This window comes from Topomyia yanbarensis, chromosome 2, assembly GCF_030247195.1.
Source record: "Topomyia yanbarensis strain Yona2022 chromosome 2, ASM3024719v1, whole genome shotgun sequence".
NCBI lineage: Eukaryota > Metazoa > Arthropoda > Insecta > Diptera > Culicidae > Topomyia > Topomyia yanbarensis.
Genome location: NC_080671.1, coordinates 289,966,076 through 289,980,727, shown reverse-complemented (window position 1 = coordinate 289,980,727; position 14,652 = coordinate 289,966,076). Strand labels below are relative to the sequence as shown.

Genomic DNA, 14,652 nt, shown 5'->3' with positions numbered 1-14,652 from the left:
ATTTTTCAACCAAGTAATGTGGCAAATCTAACTCAGTTTACCCCAAAATGGCGTTTGTCATAAGATAGCACAACAGCGACGTCACATCAAAATTTCCTGTTCTATCCTTAGTACCAGTGAAGATGATCGAGCAAGATGAGTAAAATTACCTATAACCAACATGATAATCGTTAATATGTAATCTACAAATAGCACCGGGCTTCGCAACGCAGCGCAAAGACAATTTACCCAGTAGACAAAATCAAACTGGTTACTTGTCCCTTCGGAAGTCGCGCAAAGGGCTCACTGAACGAGCTGCCGCTGCATAGTGGTTCTTCCCTAGAAGAAAAGTGAACATAAATATTTTTTTCAAAAATCATCATATCACCATATATTTTTAGTAAATTTGGGGCCGCTAGGCTCAACTTTGATATCGAATAGGCCGGAGTAATTCATCTTGCAGAGATAAATTTGTTGGAGTTTTGGAAAAAAAATTCGCTTCAATTTTTTTATGGCGATATAGAACGTCTTTTCAGTTAATTTCCATACAACAAGGCAACATTTGAACAACATTTTTCTGAATCTTGTTGTTTATGCTTCTTATCAGTGTGCAATAGGGCTGTTTCAGCAACCTTTTTCTGCAACCTATGTGCATTAACTAAATGTGCAGATGCTTTATGGCCACACATATGACCGCGCACCCGGTTGTGTTATGGCGGCTCAGAGGCTATCCTTCCATGTTGCTCAGAGATACATTCATACATACGAACGTACATTCATACATACATACTAATGGCAGCAGGGATAGGACTTCAGGGGCTAGGCAAACTACCCCCCCCCCCCCCCCGCGGACCTTCCTCTATGAAAATCCATATAAATCCAAAGGCAGCTGAATCGAAGCGAGTCGGTGCCGCTTCCACTCAAGATTTTAGCATAAAGAACCCTTACCCAACTGGAGTGCTAACCGGCTCATTAGGATCGATAGCAGTAAGATCTTATTTATTGGATTTTAACGAAATCGAACCACAGACCGACAGCTACGCCATTCCACTACCCTATAAGAATGGGCGACACTTCACCGAAACGCCGAGTGGGCTAATGGTACTGGCTGCCCCCTCCCGTTAAAACTTTGGTAGGTCTCCAAGTACGTTCGAAACCCGGCACGTAGTCGGTGGAAGTAGGCTCAGTTGAACGTTTTTTAATTGCGCCGATCCGGCTCTAAACGCAAAACCTTGAAGGACTGGTCAACTCTTGCGTGCGACCTCACTGCTTGCTAAGGTAACGACTACTTACTACGGGCGTAAAAAGATGCTTGGAGTTGGGAACCAAAAAGCATGGAAGAAGACGAAACCACTGTAAATAAAAAAAATCTGTGTGGCGAGCCCGTTTGCTAGAGATAGGCTAGCGAGGTCGGTGAACCAGTAAACGATCAAATTCAACAACAAATGCACCGCAATAGCAGCAGCAGCAAGAGCAGCCTAGGGTGGCCATACCGAGCACGAGCGGCGACAACACAATAGAGCGCCAATGAAAGCTAGGGTTTCAGGTGAGCACGCCGAAATCAAGCATTACCGAAGAAGACCAGCAATCTGGATTGCATAAAGTGAGGAAGTTACGGCAAAAAATTGAAGAGCTCGACGAATTCGTGAAAAGCAAGGGCAACGTGCACGGGTAGATCAGTCTGCCGCAGCAGCAGCCGAATGGGAGCAGATGGCGTTACTGGAGAGAGCTCAGTGCAAACGCCGAAAAGGCACTGAATAGACAGATAGCGAAAGCAGAAGCCTATAAGACACGGAAGGGTGACCGGTATTCCCGTTCTGCTACATGACTAAGGGAAACGCTAGAAAAGGAGGAAGATTCGAAGGAGCCCAAGAAGGACGGCGTAAGACAGCGAAACAGCCGACAAATCGAGTGTGCATGGCGACCGGTAGAAACCGTAGAAGTGAAGGAAAAACCACACCCAAAACAATTTCCCAATGCCAAAAAGGCATTACATCCTTTCGTGCATATTCCGAATTAGAATCATGCCTTCTTCGCATTGTAGACCAAGCATAGTTACTGCATTATACCAACACAGCTTGATTCATGATGAAATAAATTGATTGAGAATACACGCTACCGTATTATCTGCCCGCATGTAAAAGTATTAGTTGGTTTTGCTTGCTGAGTCTCCAAAAACGGTGGTGCATTCTATACATGAATACATCTGTGGTGCTTGTAAGAAGTTCTGTCTTCATACACAGTTACGCTTTTTTGTCTGCGTACAGCTCAATTCCAACCACACTAAACGCGTGAACAGTTTGCGTTCATGAGAGTGTGTGATATACGTGTTATTCTCCCATAGCGAATGGGTTTTGCCGTAAAGTCATCGCTCTCTCATTCTATGCTTCAGAGAAGAGTGGAAGAAAATTATTTGTGCTCAGATTGATTTGCGATGATCGTTGACCAGGGCGATGATGTGCGCTCGCTGGATGACATGACGTCATATTGGCGTAGTCAACATAAAAAACTTTGTTTGTAACACTATTAACGAAATTTGTCTAAATACAAACGAGAAGCACTTTAGTTTCGATCAAATTAGAGAAAGTTTGCATTGTTTTCTATTGTAATACCAGTATTTGTTGATGACATTTCAAGCGATTTTAAGGTTGTCAAACTGACCCCCATTGATCGGTTGAAAAACGATGTTACCTATTGAGTTCTGCAATGAACTTAGACACTAACCCAGCCCAAACTTGTTGAGTAATTTATTTTGACGACTTGCTTAGTAAAGTGATATTTTTAAGGAGCTGTCAGCAAATTGTTTCAAAATTTGCGGAATAGTTTTCATTTTTTAGCGATTTTCAGTAATTTTTTGAATAATTTACTGAAACCTGCAATATTTTTCACTGAATTTATCAGTTCTTCTGTTTTTTTTTCGGTACATCAACATTATCCAGTAAAATACTGACTGGTTTTTCGGCAAAATTGTACCAACGTTATCGAACCCCGTCAAAAATTTACAAAACAGGTACAGCAAATCATCTGTCAAGTCGATATTTTCAGAGAAAACTGCTGACTGACGAGTGTTTTTCGACGTTTGGATAGAACGGATTGCGGAGAGTTCGGTACCAAATTGTTTTACTGAATTGATTACCGAACGGTTTGCTGTTCAAAACCCCAGCAAAATTTTACTGTACCCAGTAATTTAAATTAAGTGTGTATGATGTAAAACCCAATTGTCAAACTCTGTATGTAGAGATAGGGATGCCAGTTACCTGTGTGCGCTGGATTCGCATGTTTGGGAAATAATACGAACTGAAATGAGTAACTGCCACTGATGCTCAAAAGTGCAAAACCATGTCATCACTGCCCTTATAGTTTATGATACTTTAAACTTAAATACTTTGCTGCGAAATACTGATATGATATCACCTGAAAGTACTGTTGATATGAGGAATACCAGAAATGATTGGGGGACGGCTTCTATCAGACAAATGTTGAAATTTGTTAGCCCAATGTTCCCATATAGGTAACTTTCTCCTGCGTATAGTGCGCTTAAATAATCATTAATCATTATTAACATTTATGAACCTATCTAGTGGCTAGAACTCGCATATCGCTGGTAAATTTAGGGTTGAGAGAACGCCGAAAGCTCAATATAAAATCAACACATAATCATCACCCACACCCCTTCAATTTGATGCTATTAACTGTTCTCTCCAATATGCAGCATGTGATCAGTAGAAAGGCGAAATGGAAACAGGTCCTTGAGCGTGTATTAGTATTTTCAGAGCGCATATGTATCCGAGTGAAGATGTCCTTTACATTTGTATTAGTGCGGAGTCATTTCAATACTAATTCTCCGATATCGTTAAATTCACTAATACATTCCCAACTGTGGGTTTGTATAAGTTTCTGTGGTGTAATCGCCATTTAATGCATTTTTGCCCCGGACCAATATCGCTTTCTATGCATTATACCAGTTACAATGCAAAATTCTCATTAGAATCATGCTTATTCGCAGGTAATTCATACGGTTCGCGTTTTGGGTGCAGAAAGAAATGGAGACAAAAGGCCTTCGGCCGCACCAGGGAGACGATCTTGTCGTCAAAGCAAACGACGGCGTGACGTACGCTGCGATCCTTAAACCGATGAGAGAGGATCCTAAGCTGAGGGAGCTGGGGGAGGGCGTACTAAGAACCAAGCGCACTCAGAAAGAAGAGATAACTTTTAGTATTTGTTTAGTACGTCCAACTGCTACAAGGAGCTGTGCAGAGAAGTAGACCGCTGGAAATGCTGGTGACAATTGAGTCTCCAACAACGAGCTCCTTATAGTGGCGAAAGGGCTAAAAGCGGAGAAAGCTTCCGGACGGTATCCCCAACGTGACATTGAAGAACGCGATCCTAGCGTTTCCGGACATGTTCAGGATGGTCTACAGAAATGCCTGGACGAAGGCTACGTCCCGGATAGATGAAAAATCTAAAATCTAGTGTTGCTGCTAAAACCAGGGCAGCCACCAGAAGATCCACCATTGTAACGGCCTGTACGCCTGCTGGATACTCTTGGTAAGCTTCTGAAAAGGATCGTCCTTAACAGGCGGAAAGTGGGAACGAACTATCGCAGAGGCACGACGGCGGACACCATCCGCAGTCATCACGAGCGCGGCGGCAGCATAGAAGCAGAGGTCGATTAGGGTCACAACGGGAGTACCTAAGGGGTCCATACTCGGCCCAACGCTCTGGAATATAATGTACAACGGAGTATAGCACTGCAACTTGAGCTTCTGTATTTGCTTCCGGAGACATCACTCGGGAAAAAAACAGTTGCTTTGAACGTTCTCATGTGTCGTGTGAACTGTTTGGAATTTTTGTGTGTCTAACTAGTGCTAATTTGGGTTCTAGTTTAGATACATCGTCTAACTAGACACCCAGTCGGTGCTTGTTACTGACGAGATGAATTCGAACCACAAAAAATAAAACCTATTTAATTTTTCTCTATTGGTTCAGCTGAAGGCATGACTTTGGGCTGCTATGATCGAGGGTAGTGTTCCGGACGTGATCGATTCATGATTTTTCGATAGGTCAATGCTTGAGACCGACGAGTGTAAATTTATGTGCTAAAACGTTTACTTAATTACCAGAGTGTTTGAATGTTGGCGAGATCGCGGGCGTTCGCGTTTGTGGCCAGATTTGTGTTATCGCGAAGGCCACGTTTGTACGTTTGAAATGAGAGAGAGAGAAAGAGAGATTGTGAGTGTGTATGAGAGAACAAACAATTTATTTTGTTAGTGAGTGTTATAATGGATCTAATTTAAGATATAGCAATACAAGAAAAAATAATATACAGTAAGATTCCGTTTTTGGCATGCTCCCATTTTGGCACACGCCGATTTTGGCAACAAATGGGTTCCATTTTTGGCAACATTCTTATTGTACATAATAAATCTTTGAAATATGTGCAGTAGATATTTTTTTCGAATCAATTGACATCACAGTTGACTTTATTTCCAAACATGGGAGTCATTATTTCCAAATATTGTTAAAATTGTCTCATAGTTTCAATACATTACAAATTAGAGAAAGTTTGCATTGTTTTCTATTGTAATACCAGTATTTGTTGATGACATTTCAAGCGATTTTAACGTTGTCAAACTGACCCCCATTGATCGGTTGAAAAACGATGTTACCTATTGAGTTCTACAATGAACTTAGACACTAACCCAGCCCAAACTTGTTGAGTAATTTATTTTGACGACTTGCTTAGTAAAGTGATATTTTTAAGGAGCTGTCAGCAAATTGTTTCAAAATTTGCGGAATAGTTTTCATTTTTTAGCGATTTTCAGTAATTTTTTGAATAATTTACTGAAACCTGCAATATTTTCCACTGAATTTAACAGTTCTTCTGTTTTTTTCGGTACATGAACATTATCCAGTAAAATACTGACTGGTTGTTCGGCAAAATTGTACCAACGTTACCGAACCCCGTCAAAAATTTACAAAACAGGTACAGCAAATCATCTGTCAAGTCGATATTTTCAGAGGAAACTGCTGACTGACGAGTGTTTTTCGACGTTTGGATAGAACGGATTGCGGAGAGTTCGGTACCAAATTGTTTTACTGAATTGATTACCGAACGGTTTGCTGTTCAAAACCCCAGCAAAATTTTACTGTACCCAGTAATTTAAATTAAGTGTGTATGATGTAAAACCCAATTGTCAAACTCTGTATGTAGAGATAGGGATGCCAGTTACCTGTGTGCGCTGGATTCGCATGTTCGGGAAATAATACGAACTGAAATGAGTAACTGCCACTGATGCTCAAAAGTGCAAAACCATGTCATCACTGCCCTTATAGTTTATGATACTTTAAACTTAAATACTTTGCTGCGAAATACTGATATGATATCACCTGAAAGTACTGTTGATATGAGGAATACCAGAAATGATTGGGGGACGGCTTCTATCAGACAAATGTTGAAATTTGTTAGCCCATATAGGTAACTTTCTCCTGCGTATAGTGCGCTTAAATAATCATTAATCATTATTAACATTTATGAACCTATCTAGTGGCTAGAATTCGCATATCGCTGGTAAATTTAGGGTTGAGAGAACGCCGAAAGCTCAATATAAAATCAACACATAATCATCACCCACACCCCTTCAATTTGATGATGCTATAAACTGTTCTCTCCAATATGCAGCATGTGATCAGTAGAAAGGCGAAATGGAAACAGGTCCTTGAGCGTGTATTAGTATTTTCAGAGCGCATATGTATCCGAGTGAAGATGTCCTTTACATTTGTATTAGTGCGGAGTCATTTCAATACTAATTCTCCGATATCGTTAAATTCACTAATACATTCCCAACTGTGGGTTTGTATAAGTTTCTGTGGTGTAATCGCCATTTAATGCATTTTTGCCCCGGACCAATATCGCTTTCTATGCATTATACCAGTTACAATGCAAAATTCTCATTAGAATCATGCTTATTCGCATGTAATTCATACGGTTCGCGTTTTGGGTGCAGAAAGAAATGGAGACAAAAGGCCTTCGGCCGCACCAGGGAGACGATCTTGTCGTCAAAGCAAACGACGGCGTGACGTACGCTGCGATCCTTAAACCGATGAGAGAGGATCCTAAGTTGAGGGAGCTGGGGGAGGGCGTACTAAGAACCAAGCGCACTCAGAAAGAAGAGATAACTTTTAGTATTTGTTTAGTACGTCCACCTGCTACAAGGAGCTGTGCAGAGAAGTAGACCGCTGGAAATGCTGGTGACAATTGAGTCTCCAACAACGAGCTCCTTATAGTGGCGAAAGGGCTAAAAGCGGAGAAAGCTTCCGGACGGTATCTCCAACGTGACATTGAAGAACGCGATCCTAGCGTTTCCGGACATGTTCAGGATGGTCTACAGAAATGCCTGGACGAAGGCTACGTCCCGGATAGATGAAAAATCTAAAATCTAGTGTTGCTGCTAAAACCAGGGCAGCCACCAGAAGATCCACCATTGTAACGGCCTGTACGCCTGCTGGATACTCTTGGTAAGCTTCTGAAAAGGATCGTCCTTAACAGGCGGAAAGTGGGAACGAACTATCGCAGAGGCACGACGGCGGACACCATCCGCAGTCATCGCGAGCGCGAGGGAAGCATAGAAGCAGAGATCGATTAGGGTCACAACGGGAGTACCTAAGGGGTCCATACTCGGCCCAACGCTCTGGAATATAATGTACAACGGAGTACAGCACTGCAACCTGAGCTTCTGTATTTGCTTCCCGAGACATCACTCGGGAAAAAAAACAGTTGCTTTGAACGTTCTCATGTGTCGTGTGAACTGTTTGGAATTTTTGTGTGTCTAACTAGTGCAAATTTGGGTTCTAGTTTAGATACATCGTCTAACTAGACACCCAGTTGGTGCTTGTTACTGACGAGATGAATTCTAACCACAAAAAATAAAACCTATTTAATTTTTCTCTATTGGTTCAGCTGAAGGCATGACATTGGGCTGCTATGATCGAGGGTAGTGTTCCGGACGTGATCGATTCATGATTTTTCGATAGGTCAATGCTTGAGACCGACGAGTGTAAATTTATGTGCTAAAACGTTTACTTAATTACCAGAGTGTTTGAATGTTGGCGAGATCGCGGGCGTTCGCGTTTGTGGCCAGATTTGTGTTATCGTGAAGGCCACGTTTATACGTTTGAAATGAGAGAGAGAGAGAGAAAGAGAGATTGTGAGTGTGTATGAGAGAACAAACAATTTATTGTGTTAGTGAGTGTTATAATGGATCTAATTTAAGATATAGCAATACAAGAAAAAATAATATACAGTAAGATTCCGTTTTTGGCATGCTCCCATTTTGGCACACGCCGATTTTGGCAACAAATGGGTTCCATTTTTGGCAACATTCTTATTGTACATAATAAATCTTTGAAATATGTGCAGTAGATATTTTTTCGAATCAATTGACATCACAGTTGACTTTATTTCCAAACATGGGAGTCATTTTTTCTAAATATTGTTAAAATTGTCTCATAGTTTCAATACATTACTGTGATAATTTTGAGATGTTTTTCGCAATGTTGTTTCAAAACAGCGTTATGCATTTAAGGGTTACCTATATTTTACACTATACGTGTCGTATTTAATGATTACAATAAGTATAGAAATGTATTATTTATGTAAAATATAACTGGTAACAGTGTAACTAGTGTCTGATGGAATCACTTTTTATAGTACGACCCATTACTGATTATTACGACGTCACTACAAAACTTGGCACTAAATTTTCAGTACATATCGAAAGCCCGTATTTAGGAATACAAAACTGATAGCTCCCAAATAGTTTGTTTTAGCTTCATGATGTTTTTGGCAAATTTGTTAGTTTTTTTTTTGCGATTTTTTGAAATGAATGTAATTAGGGTGGTCCTTGTGGTTAGGGTGTTCAAAATATCGACTGTTTAGATGTGTGAAATTTACCAGCGCAATGCCTTGCAATATAATAACACAAATATAGTCTGCTTTCTACTTCTGCCGCAGTCAGACGTACAATCGAGCCAAGCGAACAACAGGCCTCTCGATCTAGTGTGAATTGTCTCAAAAACAAAGGAAACATCGGATTATTTTTGTCATCATGAGTAAAGTTGACGAAAAAGCTCTACTCCGACCCAACGCTGCGGTCGTTGACTTTAAATTTTGCTTAAAACGACCAAGTTTTAGTGAAGTGGAATACCTTCTGAAGGTAAAAATGCAACTTAGGCTTGCGGAAGTCTTGTACCTTCAGTATCATCATCTTCGCAATGTAGTGTTAATATCATTCAGCACGTTAGCACAAGCCGAGCGTTTCGTTTTGAAGAACAACTTAAAACACGTGATTGAAAGTGACAACGTTGGAATTAAGATTCCCGTATACATTGAGAATGATTATATAGATGTAAGGTTATATGACCTATCACCTCGTACCCCTCCTGAGCCAATTGCAAAATGCATGTCGCAATACGGAGAAGTAGAATCCGTTACACCTGATACTTGGAGAAACTTCTTCCCGGGTACTCCTAACGGCGTTTTTGTAGTGAGGATGCGGGTTGAAAGGCCTATACCCTCCTACTTGGCAATAAAACTCAATACTCACGGAACTACAATTATGCAAACTACGCTATGCACCCATGAGGGGCAAACTCCTACGTGCAAATATTGTAATCAGACAGCTCATCATGGACAACCTTGCGCGGAAGATGCAGAGGGAAATGCATCTCAACCGATTGCCAACTCATCTACGGCAAACCCACCTAAAACAGAGTTTTCAATACCAATGCCTGAACCACAAACGGTGGCCAGATTTGTGGCAGCTGTTCAGACCATAATGACAACCGCAAAAGAATCATCCAGCACCCCAAAAGCAACTGTAAGCAACATGGGCACCGAATGCAGTAACAATGACGACGGATTTACACTGATCAACAATAAGTGCAAGAAGCAAGGGAGAACATCTGATCCCGGACACCAAGCCAGCTTCGACCGGGACGTAAAAAACAAGAGAGAATTAAATGACCCCCTGACGCTTTTTGCCAACAGACTACGCGAAAAAAAGGTCTCCGCTCGCAATAAAAAGTTGCGCGCACGAGATCCAATTAATTAATTCTTGTTTGTATTTTTATTTTTACAGGCATTGTACTCGAGAAGTGTGCGAAGATTGTGAGAATTCTACTGGACGACGCACAGTGTCGTACAAAATCTCAAAATTTTATTTTGGATTTTTCATGATTTAATATTTTTCTCTGTTTGTGAACATGTTGAATAGAGTCTTCTCAAAATATTAAGTCTTGAGGACAGAACAAAAGATAGATTTTTTACAGACTTTCAAAGGTGAAATAGATGATCAATTCTGGAAAAAAATGTGTTCAAACCTATGTTATTCAAATGAATATATCGTTTTAGTTAACATTTCAATTAGGGTCGAACTGATTTCATTAGTAAGGTTATTCGGCGGACTTATATTTGCCATTCAATTTAGTCGATACAAGGTTTTCTTCTCAGTCACTCTTTACGAAGAACAAATAATAAATCGTGCATCAAATTAAAATTATTTATTCAGAGCGGCTGTATTTTTTTATAAACAGTTCGGAAAGATCGCTTGTAGTTCACGATTCTTGAAAATTAGTGTACTTTTCGAAAATAAATGTCTTGTTTTGCCCCTTTCTGCCCCGAGGTATGAAAAAGGTGATTTTCCAAGATATGTCTGCAGGAGACGCATGGTAATGTTTGATTACCCAGGGTTCGCAATATAATTTATGAATGTCTCTTAGCATTATCAACAATTGAAAAAATGTGCATTCTGCTAAAAATACACTAAACCAATTTTTTTAAATGAATTTTTAGATATGGTGCACTTTATATTCGTAAATGTTGAATTTTCAAACCACCCTGGGTGCCAAAATTTCGAGGTAAAAAATAAAAAATTAACACCAAATATGATATCAGCGACGTAAAACTACCCTAGTGTGAAGTTTTCATCATATTCAAACCCTTTCTGAGGTTTTGTCCGACTTTTGTATGAAAGGTGATCACTGTGCGACCTGAATTTGATAAAAACATGAATAAAATTGGATTTTATTGTTTTTTCTTTCATTTCATTCCATTTCACACATGATTAAAATCCTTGAAACATGTTTGAAGTCGTAAATTGAAAATTCAAAACTCAAAAATAAGGCTCCATTTTTGGCACGGCTCCGGTTTTGGCAACTGCAAAAAATAAAATTGTTGCCAAAAACGGAATCCTACTGTACCAAATAAAGAAAAAAGGAAAGAAATTTAGTAGAAGCAAAATTGATTGATACTATTTTTGGTACACATGAGTAGTATAACATGTAAGATGTAACATGCAATCAAACTCTTTGAAATCGTCTAAAGCGCAGCAAATGATACTTATTTATGCATACCGTTAGAAGTTTTTCATGCAATGCTGACCGGAAATGGATGATTCACGTGCGTCGGTAAGTTAAACGTACCTTGTTTTATCCAATCTGATCTTCCTAAATAAATCGAATCGAATGCGCGAATTGAGCACCAGTAAAAAGTGACCGACGAATCCCATGAAGGATTACCCATTATTCTACACTATACGCCAGTTTTGCATCCATTCCATAAGCCATCTGTCGCAAATACATACACAGATAGACCAGCACATAACGCTGACCGTTAGTTTGGGCTGGCACAGAGTATGAAAAAACACAAAACATTAAAAATACCCATAAGCCCTCATGGTCTCCTCGATGCACCACTATCGAAGCGTAATGCAATAACCATCTTAAAGCAGTTACCTGTTCTTTAAAACCGATGCACAAATATGCTTGATGATGTTTGCATTACCGTCAAACCCGTCTACCTAGGGGAGGACAATTTTAACTTTCCTTTATTGTGCACAAAAAGCTTCATTTGATCCCTCAAAACTTTTGTGTAGCTACCAAACAGTTAAGATCATTAATTTGGACACAATAAGAGAAAGTCAAATTGCACAAAATTCGATAGCCAACAGCAGGGGTGCTAGAAAAAATGAACATTTTATCAATCGTCAGATCATCAATAAGTTTCTGCTCAATATTTTTTTCTACGAGTGTCGAGACTTTGTTTTTTGTTAATTCTCCTATGAAAATCGCATATCGATTTGTTTTTAGGATGCAATGGGGGACTCCTGGCAGAATTAATTTGTGAAAGTCAATTTCCCTATTATAACACCTTAAACCGTTGGCGCAAAAATACAGTTTCACCAATCGTGTTAAAAATTTTTAGTTGTTTTCGGACCCAAATAGTAACCAAAAAGTTGCTCGGGGTAGGAATCTAACTTTTGTCTCACCCTAGACTGCGCATGGGTTCTGCAATCTAATGAATGAGCAATCAATGATATTAAATTGTGTCATCCCACTGCTAGGTGGATGAAATCGATTTTTTTTTAATTATAGAGGTTTTAACCATTCGTTTATTCGCTTTTTCGCGTGTTAAAAAAAACTTCTAACGTGTAATTTCAGTCATATTCGACCAAGGGGATTATGAGATTTCTCGACAAACATATGATTACGGCTTAAAAGCCAACTGTCAAAATTCTCTTTTAAAGGAAATTCCGGACAAACCGTTACTCGTCAATCACAGAACTTGATAGTAAACAAAAAAGAAAAGTTTCCTCTTCCATTAACTGCTATAAACTGTGTTTAGCCAGTAACGGTTTGTGCGTAATTTTCTTTCAAAGAGAATTTTGACAGTTGGTTTTAAGCCGTAATCATATGTTTGTCGAGATTTGTTTCTTATCTCTTGTACCACCAATTCAGGGAGGATATTCAAATTAACCGATATTTTAAAGAATTTTAATCTAGTTGAGTGTTATGTCGGCCTGTTTCACATAAATCAATTTTGAAAACAATGTATCTGCTTCTTCCGTTTTATTCTCAATGCAAAGTTTTGTACTTTCCAGTAACTTTTTTAGCATGGATATCGGAAGACGATTGTCTTGACTAGTATGCATATGCAGAGTGAATGAGAAACGTAAACACAACCTAGTTGTTGACGAAAGAGATTCTCATTTGTGCTATGTTAAAATGTATTTTGGAAATTACACAAATTATCCACACACTTCACATACTCTCACGAACACCCGTTGGCATACTGACAGTCACATCCTTGGTCACATCAGTAAATACACACAAATAAATAAATAAATAAATAAATAAATAAATAAAGGTTTATTTATTATTATTACATCTTCGATAAAACACCCACACAGCGAACACGCGCCGTCGAGGAGTCAAGGAGCCCTAGGAAAGAAGAGGTGCAAGAGCATATTCCCCTCCCGAAGTAATACCCAACGGTGGTCGCGGGAGAAAGCGCATACGTAGATACAGGAGGTTGAGTATCTACGTAGGCTTGCTGGAGAAAGAGTTGCAGAATGAATCCGACAGTATCCCGGCCAAGTCGGCGCAGTGGTCTCTTAAAGAATCCCCCTTGATTAAAAAAACACTTATACATATAGCCATACAACACTTACCTTTATTTGTCTTGGTTACTAATGCCGTTGGCCGCGAAACTCAGGTCCAACCTCAAGGTTCCAACCCCAACCGCTGTCAGTTCGTACATATTGACGGCAGTTGATGTTGTTATCTGACGATTTCGTCTCCAGCAAAAAGCGCATAAGCTTGGCTGCTATCGCTGAAATAACCGGATCAATCATGCGCAATTATAATAACCTAAAATACTGGCTGCAGGAGCCGGAAGGTCCATCACGGTTGAGGATAATTCAGCTCAGTTCTTGAAACAAAGATTTGCCTTTAAGGATGTTATTAGAATGGATGATTTTTATACTTACATTATACTAAGCTGGACCCAGGACAGCTCCGATTGGTCGGGATAAGTAGTTATCTAGATCATTCGACCGGTTAAGAAGGGCAAAGTAGTACAAGCCTTTGAACGAGGAACCGGCTTCAAAATCCAGCTATCTTTGGCTTACATTGATGGTTGCTGTTTGCAGCTATGTCTCGGCTGGTCAATTCACTACCTTCAGCAGAATCTTACGATACCGGTTCGTTCAATATCCTCTAGTTTCTCGCGTTTGATACGAGACCAATTTCGGTTGCATTCACACTTTTTTATCTTGCAAAAGTTTATTTTCAACAAGTAATATTACGGGAACAACCGAACCGAAAAACACGGCGTTTATACTTTTCTAAAATTATTTTCACGCAATTAAAAATATTAGGTTTTACACCAACCGACGTAACCCCACAAAATGAGCCGGATGAACTTCGTTTGACAATTCTCGGTGGTTGTTTACATGGAAGTTACGTGAGTTCGAATGTAATAGATGAGCACCCGTTGCACTCGCACTCACGCAACTGACAAGGTAAACAAACCACCGAGTATTGTCAAACATGAACTTTATTCACCATGAGTTCATTCGTGTCGTCATCTTGTAGAACTCAATTACGGCCGATAGCGGTTTGTTTACTATTTTCAAATTACCCTAAATTGAGGATCAACTATGTTACACACTCAAGGAGTAATCGCCATTTGCAAAAAAATACCTAATTTTAAGTTCGCAGCACTGAAACTAACCGCTGAGGATTTTTTACCCACGTTTTAGGTACCACATTCTTCCCGTGTAGCTCAACTAACCCGACAGGATACGCGCAGACTTACAGAAATCTAGTAGAGCT

At 39.8% G+C, this 14,652-nt stretch overlaps 1 long non-coding RNA gene across 1 annotated transcript; it reads right to left on the bottom strand.

Annotated features, from left to right (window-relative positions):
* Positions 1-246: 246 nt before the first annotated feature.
* Positions 247-14,182, bottom strand: LOC131683241 (uncharacterized). Its single transcript, XR_009304448.1, has 3 exons — positions 13,806-14,182; positions 13,488-13,747; positions 247-318 (listed from the first exon to the last, which is right to left on the bottom strand). It is a non-coding gene; the product is annotated as an uncharacterized LOC131683241 (long non-coding RNA).
* Between the last annotated feature and the right edge of the window lie 470 nt (positions 14,183-14,652).